The 12,231-nt window shown below is 34.1% G+C and overlaps 1 long non-coding RNA gene across 1 annotated transcript; it reads right to left on the reverse strand.

Annotated features, from left to right (window-relative positions):
- Positions 1–487: 487 nt before the first annotated feature.
- Positions 488–7,896, reverse strand: LOC143228444 (uncharacterized). The gene is made up of 5 exons (XR_013015331.1): positions 7,665–7,896; positions 7,390–7,457; positions 6,456–6,588; positions 3,607–3,686; positions 488–551 (listed from the first exon to the last, which is right to left on the reverse strand). It is a non-coding gene; the product is annotated as an uncharacterized LOC143228444 (long non-coding RNA).
- Positions 7,897–12,231: the final 4,335 nt, after the last annotated feature.

The following is a 12,231-nucleotide window of genomic DNA, read 5'->3' on the forward strand; positions in this document are numbered from 1 at the left end:
ACATAATTAGAATTATTAAAATTAAATAAAATACATTGACTACTGAAATACTAAAAAAAAACATACGTTAATAATAAAACATTAGTTGTCCAATGAAAATTACAGATTTTAAAGCTATCACTATTTTGACCGGATATTACACTTTCAAACATTAGATGCCACTTCAAAACAATAATCTTAAAGAAAAAAGAAAAATACTTTTTAATTTTTCTTATATTATTTGAATAACATATTTCGGTTACCTGTCAAAAATTGTCGTAATTTTCTCTTCAGATTGTTCTTCAAACGGAAATGAGATATTAAGAAAATATCTTCCTTTAAATCAATTTTGTCTTGTTTACTTTTTGAATTGCTAATAGTAACAGTAAGATAATGTAGAGTTCAGTGCTGGATAAATGTATATTTTATGTATTAGATTTTAGCAAGTAGCACGTCCATGAGTTCAACTCACCTCTGTCCGAAGGATAAAGTTTCATTCTTTTGGGTGCTACTGGGAGTGAGGGACAACATCGCTGATGGCACTGGTATCATCACTTTTATCACGAGATTCACTGAACAAAGAACACGTGGGTACTTTGAGTAGTTTAAATATACCAGTTGTTCAACTTACATTCACTAACGAACTAGTTTTAATATGTACATAATGTTATCTATAAACACTGGATATGATATCAACAAATGTAGCCTCAAAAGTTACAGATAATTTGTTTCAAATAAATTTTAAATTAAATGTTGAATAAACAAGTACTGACTGCTTATGAAGATAACAAACGAACTGTTGCCCGAAGTTACTGGTCAATAATCGCTCTGTTTTTCCCATTCTGTTTTCAGTTTTACCAAAATATGTGACATAAATATTTAGCCTAGATATAGATCTTAAAGTTTTATCTTATTTTAAAAAATCAACAAGTTTAAAATTGTATAAATTTACAAATACAACATGTGCCGTATTTCTTCGAATTTAAGACTAAATTCTTTTCTCACGGCTCGGCATGACCAGGTGGGTTAAGGCACTCGACTCGTAAACTGAGGGTCGCAGGTTCGAATCCCATTCGTACTAAACATGCTCGCCCTTTCAGCCGTGGGGGCGTTATAACTGACGGTCAATCTCACTATTCGTTGGTAAAAGAGTAGCCCAAGAGTCGGCGGTGGGTAGTAATGACTAGTTGCCTCCCCTCTAGTCTTACATCGCTTAATTAGGGGCAGCTAACGCAGATAGCCCTCGTGTAGCTTTACGTGAAGTTCAAAAAACCTTTTTTCACATCTTCCGGACTGAAAGTGCGTCTTAAATCCGTGGTTTTATATTTCACTCTACAAGTCTCGAAAACACCATTTTCCTCAGACAACAAAGACTTTCGGAAAAATCATCCTGCATTATGAAACAGATTGGATTATATTTTAAAACGAGCTTAGCTTAGAAACACGTACAAAACGTGAAATTTGTCCATGTCTGCGCTTCTAGCGGTGTAGTTGGATATCACCGTCCTCAGTCTTTGACTTTCCTGTTGTTCAGACTCTGTTTTATTGCTTTTTTAATTTTTATTCCATTTTTTGCCCATGTTTTATGTTTGATGCCAAATTTGAAAGTTATTTTATGCACCAAACAGATTGGGAATCATGCAGCCAGTAAAAAGTATACAGTGAGTGAGGCAAATGTACATAGTTGTCATGGTATGAAAACCGTGTTGTTTTCTTGCAAGAAAAGTACAAAATCATTTTCTGGTCCAAAAAAAGGAAGACATCTTGAAATTAATGTTGTCATTTTAATATATTTCAGAGAGTTGTGAAATAACGGATTACCTGTAATGAGAGATGTCTTAATGTTAAAAGCAAAAGAATGTTTAGATAATAGTGGTATTTCATTCAAGGCTAGTCGTGGCTGCTCTGACAAATTCACGAAAAGATAAGGTTTATTATTACGTTTGTTTGTTTGTTTTTGAATTTCGCACAAAGCTTCTCGAGGACTATCTGTGCTAGCCGTCCCTAATTTGGCAGTGTAAGACTACAGGGAAGGCAGCTAGTCATCACCACCCACCGCCGACTCTTGGGCTACTCTTTTACCAACGAATAGTGAGATTGACCGTCACATTATAACGCCCCCACGGCTGCAAGGGCGAGCATGTTTGGCGCAACGGGGAGAATTAAGGCGAAGGACAACAGTTAGTCAAAACTTTTCGTCAGAGTTTGAAGATGCAGAAGATGGAAGGCAAGATGGCTTTTTCTGAGACAGTAGTGAATCAAGTGATAAGATGCTTCAACTTCAGTAAATAACAGTGAGTCAGAAGAAACAAGAGTAACATTCTGATTAAATAAATAAAGCAGGAAGAAACATTACTGTGATGAAAAATTTAAATTGTATATTTTATATATTTTTATTATATGTTACTTTAAATACATTATTAACATTTTTGATTCATTAATAAATTATCTTAAAGGGTTTACTCCTTTCTAATTATCATCCAAATCCTTTTTTTTTCCTTAAAAATCCCTTTTTAAACGTGAGGTGTGTCTTAAATTAAATAGCATCTTACATTCGAAGTACCTATAAACATAAATATATAATATATGTCTGTGACAAGAGTACTGGTGGTATTATTTCCGAGGTGCTTTGTAAATTAGGTCTATACAAATCAGCGTGTTTTCACAGGACTAATAAACCGTCGTTTGCAAAGTTCTGCTGCTTAAACCTGTATGAGCTGCACATCGCGACGTCACATACACATTAGTATTTATTTGTATTATTATCATATAGTTTAAAATTATCAAATTGTTTTCGATTAAGTGTAAATGAACCAGCCTGTTTTCACCATGCTGCAAAAAACTGTCGTCTGCAAAGTTCTGCTGTGACGTCACGCATGGAACTGAAAATGTTTTATACCACGTGAAGAGCTCTAGTGTTTTATACCACGTGAAGAGCTCTAGGTCAATAACTGCAAAGTATTTATGCTGGAACATAGAATGTGTATTGTTGAATAACGTATAAAACTGTTACAATGAATACATATCAAATACGTCATTAGTGGATATGAAAATATATATACACATTCAAAGTTGTTGAACAATGTCCTCAAAGAGGTTGGTAACATGTTATGTACGTAAATACACTACAGTTCCCCACGCTCTCTATTAAATAGGACTTGAAGTCTGTTCATAACCTCTTTGTCTACACAGAAGGATATACAAATATAATGTAATTTTAATAATTACTACAGAATGGATTATACAATGTACAGAACATTTTGAACAGAATACAACGTTTTATTTATCACTTGGTTTTTGTTTCTAACAGTGTATTTCAAACAGCACCAATGAACTCCAAGCGAAATACATTCCTAGGAATTTGTAATACATAAACACACATACGCACACATATAGAACAACAAAAACAAAAGTGATAATTTGGTTTTCTGTGAAAAAGACACCTTCGGTATCGACTGAAAACATCTGTCGGCGCTACTGATTCAACCTTAAAACTGACGTAATCCAACTAAGCAGAACTGTTGATCAAATATTGTTATTGTTACATAAAATTAAATTTCATAAATAAATTTTATTGGGAAACAGACTCCTCGAGTAACGGTGGATGGCACGTCAACTTGAACTTACCATTCATTATGTTGTTCTTCTGTAGCCACTTGTTCACTAGGTGGCGGTGTTGTGTACAGCGATAATTCTATTCCAGAGATCTGTGTAAGGCAAAACAAATGTTAGATTATGACAGTGGATATTAAAACAACCTTTTCACCAAAAACAACCATACATCTATTAGGCTTCTCAAAAACAGTTTCAAATAATTTAATGACAACTAGTTCTCGCAGATATCACAAAAACAAGCTTCTTATTCAAAATAAATAAAATTCCCAAAGTTCTTGAGAAATCCGTGTAGCTGTAATGTTAACCAAACCCGTTATTTTTGTAATGTTCAATAAAGTTACACTGATATTTGACTTTCATAAGATTGTTTGTTTGTTTTTTAACTTTGTCCAAAGCTACATGAGGGTTATCTGCGATAGCCATCCATAATTTAGCAGTGTAAGACTAGAGGGAAGGTCGCTAGACATCACCACCCACCGCCAACTCTTGGACTACTCTTTACCAACGAATAGTGGGGTTGACTGTCACATTATAACACCCCCACGGCTTAAAGGGCGAGCATGTTTGTTGTGACGGGGATTCGAATGCGCGACCCTCAGTTGCGAGTGGAGTGCCTTAAACACCTGGCCATGCCGGACCGGCTTTGATAAGAACAAAAACTATTTATATTTAAAATAAAAGATTAAAATTCAACTTCTAACATATAATATTTAATTATATAAAGACAGCTAAACACACAGAAGAAATAATAATAACAGAAACGTTCTGAACGTCAAGACTTCATTACATGTTAATGTTCGTTTTGTTTTAACTCTCTAGAGGGAGTTAGAAAACCTAACTATATAGTCTTTACAAAATTGAATATCTTTATAAGTTGTTAATGTGAACATTAAAGTTATTTATTATTAAGCCATGTTCAAACTAGAGTAGTGAATAACGTTCAACAGTAGCAGTGTCAACTAATCTTAGACTAAATTAAGTTCGCGTATCTCGTGAGAAGCTTGATGCTTGAGCATTCAACTCATAATCTGTGGATTGCGAGTTCGATTCCTATTTCCGAACATATTCGTCTTTTCAGCCACAACATCGTTACATCCTACTTCTCACTGGTAAAAAAAGTAGCCCAAACCTGGCGGTGGGTAGAGTTTACCGCTGAATTGGGGTGGATGGTGTAGATAGATCTCGTGTGGCTTAGCATAAAATTACACAAACGAACAAATGTCGTGACGAATTATTAGCAGTTCCTCATAATTTAATGTTTCGTAACGTGAAGCTGGTATCCTGAAGACATATAGCGTACACATGAAACCAAAAACTTGACACTGAGAGGTCCACCTGCGTTCTTTAATAAGACTTTATACTACAAGTTTTGAGCGACTCCAGATAATAATGGTAACTGTGGAAAACGTTACAAGCATTTAATTAGACATTCTTCCACGTGACATTAGTTATGGCCACGTGCACTTGTTCATTTTTCTGCAATTATAAAATTACTACAGAACATCACGTAAGCCTAGTGGTTAGCTAATTAGTCTGCGAATAACTAGATTCATGGTTCGAACCCCAATATACTTCTGTGCACGTCCCGTACTTTCAGCTGTGGGAGCATAGTAACCATCACAACGAATCCCATTATTTCATTAACAGTAGGCGGTGGGTGTTTTTCTTGGCTATCCTCCTCCTGTTCGGCAGTTCTAATCTAGAGATAACTACGCCCGACCACTAGCGGTTTCTGATTTCCTGTTTAATCCATATGTCACATAAGGTACATCTGTGATTGAAAATAACGTATGCAAATACTAGGTATACGAACAGAACGAGTGTAACCTTCAACCCAACAAATTAGATAGTTCTAGCTTTTTCAAGATATTAAAATGGTGTCATGTCAACAAAGTCTTGTAAAACCTAGATATGAATGTACATTGACGACGTTTACAAATATTTTAGATACATGGTACAAAACCGAAACTACTGTTGTTTTTTCATTCTGCAGCTTCATGTCTGTCCCTAAAAGATACAGTTTCCAACTGCTATATACATCTGTCATATTAATCCCAACTAAAGTGATAATAGAAAAAAATGCTATATACAGGCAAGCAGAAAGAGTAATCGGATAAGGCAAGGGGATTTTACAGTTTAAAAACAAATAGTTTTTATGTTTGTTGGTTGCTAAGCACAAAGCTGTACAATGGGCTATCTTTGTTTTGACCACCACAACTGTCAAATCTGGGTTTCAGAGATATGAGCCTTGAGACTTACCGTTGAGCTTAGTGGACGATTTACATGACTCGGCAAACAAAATGTCCACGTTGTGCTTATGAACAGACACCAAAACAGTAATATCTTTGAAAGATATAAAAAATACCTTTTCAAAAAATAAAACTTATTACGTTTTGAAACAAAATCAAACTTGAGGAAAAATTAATATTTAGTACTCGGGAGTCGAAACATGAATAAAATACTTTCTCATTAGTAGTACACAAGCATCCGATTCTGTTTACATCAGAATTTCCCTCAAAGTGGCGGATGATTACCCAGGCATAGCTCTGCCTACATTTGAAATGATCAACTAAGAGGTAAGGCAACTAGTCAACAGAACTAAACGCCAACTCTTAGACTATTATTGTTTGATAGAATAATGGAATTGACTGTCACTCCTAAAGCGCATAAGCAGCTCCAATATGCGTTGAGCTCTTTGCGGCAACAGACTGCGAACCTTGAATATTCACATTAACAGTCCCTGCAAGCAAGTTGATGCATACATTGACAGCCCAGCCAATGTCTGAGACTACAGCATTCAAGACGTTCTTATATCAATTTATTTTATTATATTTATACTGTTAGAAAGATGCCGTTCTAACCTTGTTCTGGTGAACCTTCTCCAAGTCAACAGATGGCGTGAAGAACACTGGTGGTTTGGACAGGTCACTCATGGAGTAAAACCCGATCTCTCACACGGAGAATGATACATTTCTTCCATCTTTTTTCTGGTATCTACGATACACCATAGAATATTTCATTTTACTTTTCTAAGAACATCCAATAATTTAGGTAAGCTCTAGTCATAAATCTATCTTTTCTTCATATATTCATCAAATAATAATTTTGTAAATTGTAACCGTGTCAATTTCTATAGAATATTCTTACGATATCAGTATTAATGCTTATTTTTGAATGATAACTGTAAGAAAACTTCTTACACATAGGTTAGTTAATAGTGGATCTGACGATTAAGTTTATTATGTAAAAAAATTAGAGAGGTGGTGTCAAATTAAACAGAAATACATGTTATCTCTCATTAAAGTGATGTTTCTATTTAACTTAAATAACTATACAATGTTTTACAGCTACGATTTTAATTTGTAGTTTCGAAAAAAATCATTATTAGAGTCGTGCTATCAAACAAATAAACTAACCTTATCCCACTGCCTAGTTTCAATTAAAAATAAATCACATGAAATAAATAAACATTAACACTTAATCAGAGACGAGTTGTTTTTTCACCTTTGTGAACCTGACGATGACCGAAGAAGGTCGAAACGTTGTTTACTCTTCTATGTAAAATATTTTCTCAACCCAAACGAGCCGTTTTTGCATATAAATTTCTCAACTAGTGGGTTTCTCGACATCACTGATTATTATTTCATCAGAGACGAGCTGATTTCATAAAAGTATATTTTGTCTGTCCTGAACAATAAATAAAGTTATTCTACAGAAATTAAAATAATATCATTTTAAACGTACTTTTAAATCAAATATGGTAATATAAATAAAATAATAAATAGCGACACCTACTTCCTGTTGCCGTCAATCTTAGCTTCGCTGCCCTTCGTTCTTCGTCTCTTGTTTTACGCTCCGCCCCCCTAAAGTGTAAGAAAGGCGAATATTATACAAACGAAAAATAAACGTCACTTGTTTTATAAAATCTTTACACACCGTTGTATAGGTCGTTGTAAGCCTTACTAAACTTCAGTTATAAATAAAGTAACAAGAAGACATTTTGGATCTTTGTGTCTTGGGATCCACACAAATACTGCGTGAGTAGTAAAATTAACACTTTATTACTTAACTCAAAGTCGATGGCGAAGATTGGGGCCAAATTGTAATTATATATTTTGATCGTCTGCTTGTAAAGGCCCGACAATTTCCATCAAGACCTCACTGGTTGAAAGGATGTTTATCTACTCAAATTGTAATAAATTCCATGACTCCTATGAGAAGGCATATTCATGCCTTGAAGGCCTACAGATAGTATAAGCCCATCTGTTGAATAGCTAAGTAGGTCTCACGCATATCAGCACTTTATGTATTCAGGGGGTCTTCTGCCACTGCTAATTTGTTGCATATAACTTTCGTGTCTTGGATACATACTAAGGAAATTCCTGATACCAACGTGTGCTGTTTTGAAATCAACGTTTGTTGATAAAGTTATTCATTTTGACATTAATGATCACTTTAAATATTTTATGTCGACCCCATACACTTTGCTAATGTTTGCAAAACGCTCCCTTCTGGCCTCATGGTAACTTGTTCGAGCTGATGTGATGAAGTAACTGAAACCCTGTGGATATGATAAAACACTGAGGGTTGTGAAGAGCCGACATAATAGAACGACAGCCTTATTTTAACGAGAAAAAGTTTTATAAGCGTGTTAATATGCTGAAGTAATTTGCGTCAGGTTCGTTATAACTGTTCAGTGTCACGTTGCTTATTACTACAAGTATTAAGGAGTTTAGAAATAAACAATTGTTGGGTTTTTTATTTGAAGTTTCAACCACCAGATGGCTCAAAATACTTTTAACTATAAAACCACATCTTGTCTGTAAATTTAGATTTGATGTTACATAGTTCTTAGTTATATAAATCAAAATGTTCTTTAAAGCAAAGAACGTCGAGTGAGTTTCTGGCTTCTAAGATGACTTCATAGATAAGACAAACATTTTGTTCAGGAAAAAATGGAATTTCAGCAGGTGATGAACAGAAAAAAAGATTCGAAATTATAAAGTGCATCAAGCTGAATAAAACAAATATTAAATTGAGAAAATAATCGTATTTCAATTAAAACAAAGTTGTATTTAACAGAAATTTGTTTGGCTGAAGGAATCTATGTACCAAAACTAGATGATGCAATATATATATATTTTTAAACTCATTCAGGCAATCAACATACTAACTCTAAAACTGACCAGTCCCACACTAGACTGAAGACATCAAGTGACGGCCATAAAATATCCTCATACCAACGGATGGGCGCAATTCAACCAACCTACGAAACAACATGATGTCAGTTGAAACAAATATATGTCACGGATGGCTGATGTGAGTATTAAACCCTTTATTCAAAACACAAAATATGTGACGTTTCGACTTGTTCAACTCATCAAGTTAAGAATGACAACGGCTTAACTACGTCGAAATGTTGTTACTTGTTTAGTTTTAAATACAAGTTTCTAATACCAATACCAGCTATATAAACAGATAAGACCCTCGACTACATGTTGGAGAAAGTAGAATCCAGAATCTATTAAGTTTTCGTACAAAACTTTCTTACTGTACAAACCACATAAATTCAAACGGAACACGATGTGTAGTGTTGGACTTAAAATGGACTCAACATTTAAAACCAATGAAAAGACAATAAATAAACTAATCATGAAACCTTCGTAGCAATTCGGTGAATTATCCACATATGCATAAAACGCACAGGTTAACACAATCGTGACAAACATAAAAGGGTTGCACAGAATATAATATGAAAAAACACAAAATCATTACATAATAAACTGCTTTAGGATGTACGTCATAAAACACAATGATGAACACTATAACTAAGTTTTTGTTGACCTTGGGAAAGTAATCACTTATCTTCTATACATAGTTGTTTGCCTTCTATTCACCCAAAATATATACAACAGTAAATACAATTCCCTTTTAATCGCTTCAATTTAACAATACTTTACTTCAATCACGTGCCTCCAGTGTCACAGCGAACTCACACCGCTAGAAACCAGGTTTTGATACCCGTGGTGGGCAGAGCACAGATAGTCCATTGTGTTGCTTTATGTTTAATTGTAAACAACAATCAATTACGTTTATATAATAATACTTTAGTTTGATCACGTTAATACATGATCAACAGAGTCAGACTTCTGGTTATATCTGTAACCACTACATATTAAGGGGCTGTTCCAACAGTGAGCCTGAGTGAGGCTTCTTGTAGGAAGGATGCTGAGATGGATACACCACTTGGTTAAAGTGGGTTCTAGTAGCTTTCCTGAGATTATACTAAATGCACCTTACACCCACTACAGTAGGTGATTTAAGTTGTATTTAAACTGGTTCCACACCATAACTCTAGAAAAAATATACAAAACATTGTAACCATACTAATCACATATATTTGTACGTAACAATAAAATAATAGGATATGTGTTTTCCATTACCTACTTGCATATACACTTAATGTCAGGAAAAAAGATAGAATGTTTCAACAATAAACCAATTAAGTTAAATACGTTCATTTCAGTGCTTGTCAGATCTACTCAAGAAACGGGCGCTGTCTCTAACTTTGAAATGATACACTAGGTGGAAAGTAGTTTGTGAATATAATATACTGACAACTATTGGGCAACATTTATGTAGCCGAATATTGGGATTTGACCGTCAGTCTTTTAACGTACTTATAATCGCTTCAAATCGAGTTTAGGCCTATTATCTTCTGTGCCACGCTAAGCCTGATAAATAAAACAAACTCCACTGTTTGAAACAATCACAAGCGATTACACATCCTGAAGCAAAATATTACCATTTATTACAAAACAGTAATTAAAATTATTCAACATTCATAATAATTAAAAGAAAGAGAGCTGTTAGCATTTCTGAATGAAAAAAAAAAAAAAAGAATTTGCAAAAATAAAAACAAAATATTGAAACTAAATATTACCACGCCCTGAGTAATAAAAATATTTTAAATATATTAACAAAAAGTTATCGAAGTCATACGTTCTATGAGTTAGTTTTAATCAGTACACGAAATGTTAAAAATGGTTCAATAATGAGCTTACCACGTATTTTGCTGAGAGATTGAAATAAGAACGTGCCCGTGTAAACTTTGAAAAGTAAAAAAACACGCAATAATTATTCAACTCAAGCTAGCTTTGTGTAATAACAAATATGATATTTACTTCGTTATAATGGGTGTGGACAACTTGCGTGTTGTGATGTGTGCGAAATGTCAATTACGTAGACAACAATATTTATTATCAAATTACTTCAATAGAAGGAAGCACGAGATCAGATCTAGCCGTGGTATAGAAACATACGTACGCCCTTATCGCGAGGTTCTCGATATTTACAGGCATTGTTCGTAGCAAGAAGTTGACTATCAAGACAGTACAATCTACTTAGATTTAACGGTCCGCCCTTTTATTTTTTTTAACTCCGCTCCTTGCACGAAAAAGAACCTTGAAGGTAAAGGCCTTCATGCTAATAGTTTTAATTTTCCTCCCCACAAATACACTCCCCTGGAGATAATAAAGAACAACTCGTTCTAATTTAAATACTTCTTGACATTCTACAACATCACATACTCAACGATTGATATGGGTTTTACAAACCCGTCGAAGGATCATTACAATTTTACTTGTCTCATATTAGGCCTAATACGTTTATAAATACCGCATTCTTATTATTATCCTTTTTAGGGATTTTCAAAAACAAGAAAAATTGAAATGCCCTAAAAGACTTATGCTACTAATTTACTGTTTAAAAATGTAATATGTCTGACATTAATGTTCTATGAAAAGTTTAAAGGAGAAAATTACGATTTTGAAGTTTTTTAGCACCTAGTGTGCACGTTCGTAGTTAATATTCCAAAAACTGTATTCGCAATGACAGTCTGTTGAACGTATTAATAATGTCACATAAAAAGGTTTTGTTTAGTAACACAAGGGCTATTTCTGTATATCTATAGTTAACTTCGAAGTGATAGACTACAGTCAACAGCATCCACCGCCATCTTTTGTATGACAAATAGATTGGATTATCACGACCACAATGTGTGGAACATGGTTTTTTTTAGTAAACTGAATCGAATAGGAACTCTATTATTAAATTCACAAAGTAGGCACGATGTTACTTAGCCACACTCGACTCACTCATGTATGTATTATATATAAAGGCGCATTTAATTGGCACGTTACATGTTTTTATTAACAACATGATTCATCGGCACAAAATTCTTCCATAGTCAGATAATTTTATACAATGTATCGCAAGGAAAAAAACTGTCGCTATCTTTACGTTTTACTTACAGCTTCGTTATATGAAATTTGTATAAAACATTTTCCTTTATCTCTTTCTTGTTTAACAACAATAGTTCTTAAAACCGTTCTACAGGTTACGGTTCTGAGCCGGTTTTCTAACAAGTTTATCCTATAACACAGAACACGTTACCTAGCTTTTTGTTACTCAAGTAAAGTGCTGTGTGTTAACATAATGCGTTTATCCTAGAACACAGAACAGATTACCTAATTAGGTTAGCTTCTCTTGTTACTCAAGTAAAGTACAGCATGTTAACATAATGAGTTTATCCTAAAAAATAGAACAGGTTACCTAGCTGTAAACAGTTAGGCCAGC

This window comes from Tachypleus tridentatus, chromosome 10, assembly GCF_004210375.1.
Source record: "Tachypleus tridentatus isolate NWPU-2018 chromosome 10, ASM421037v1, whole genome shotgun sequence".
Lineage (NCBI taxonomy): Eukaryota > Metazoa > Arthropoda > Merostomata > Xiphosura > Limulidae > Tachypleus > Tachypleus tridentatus.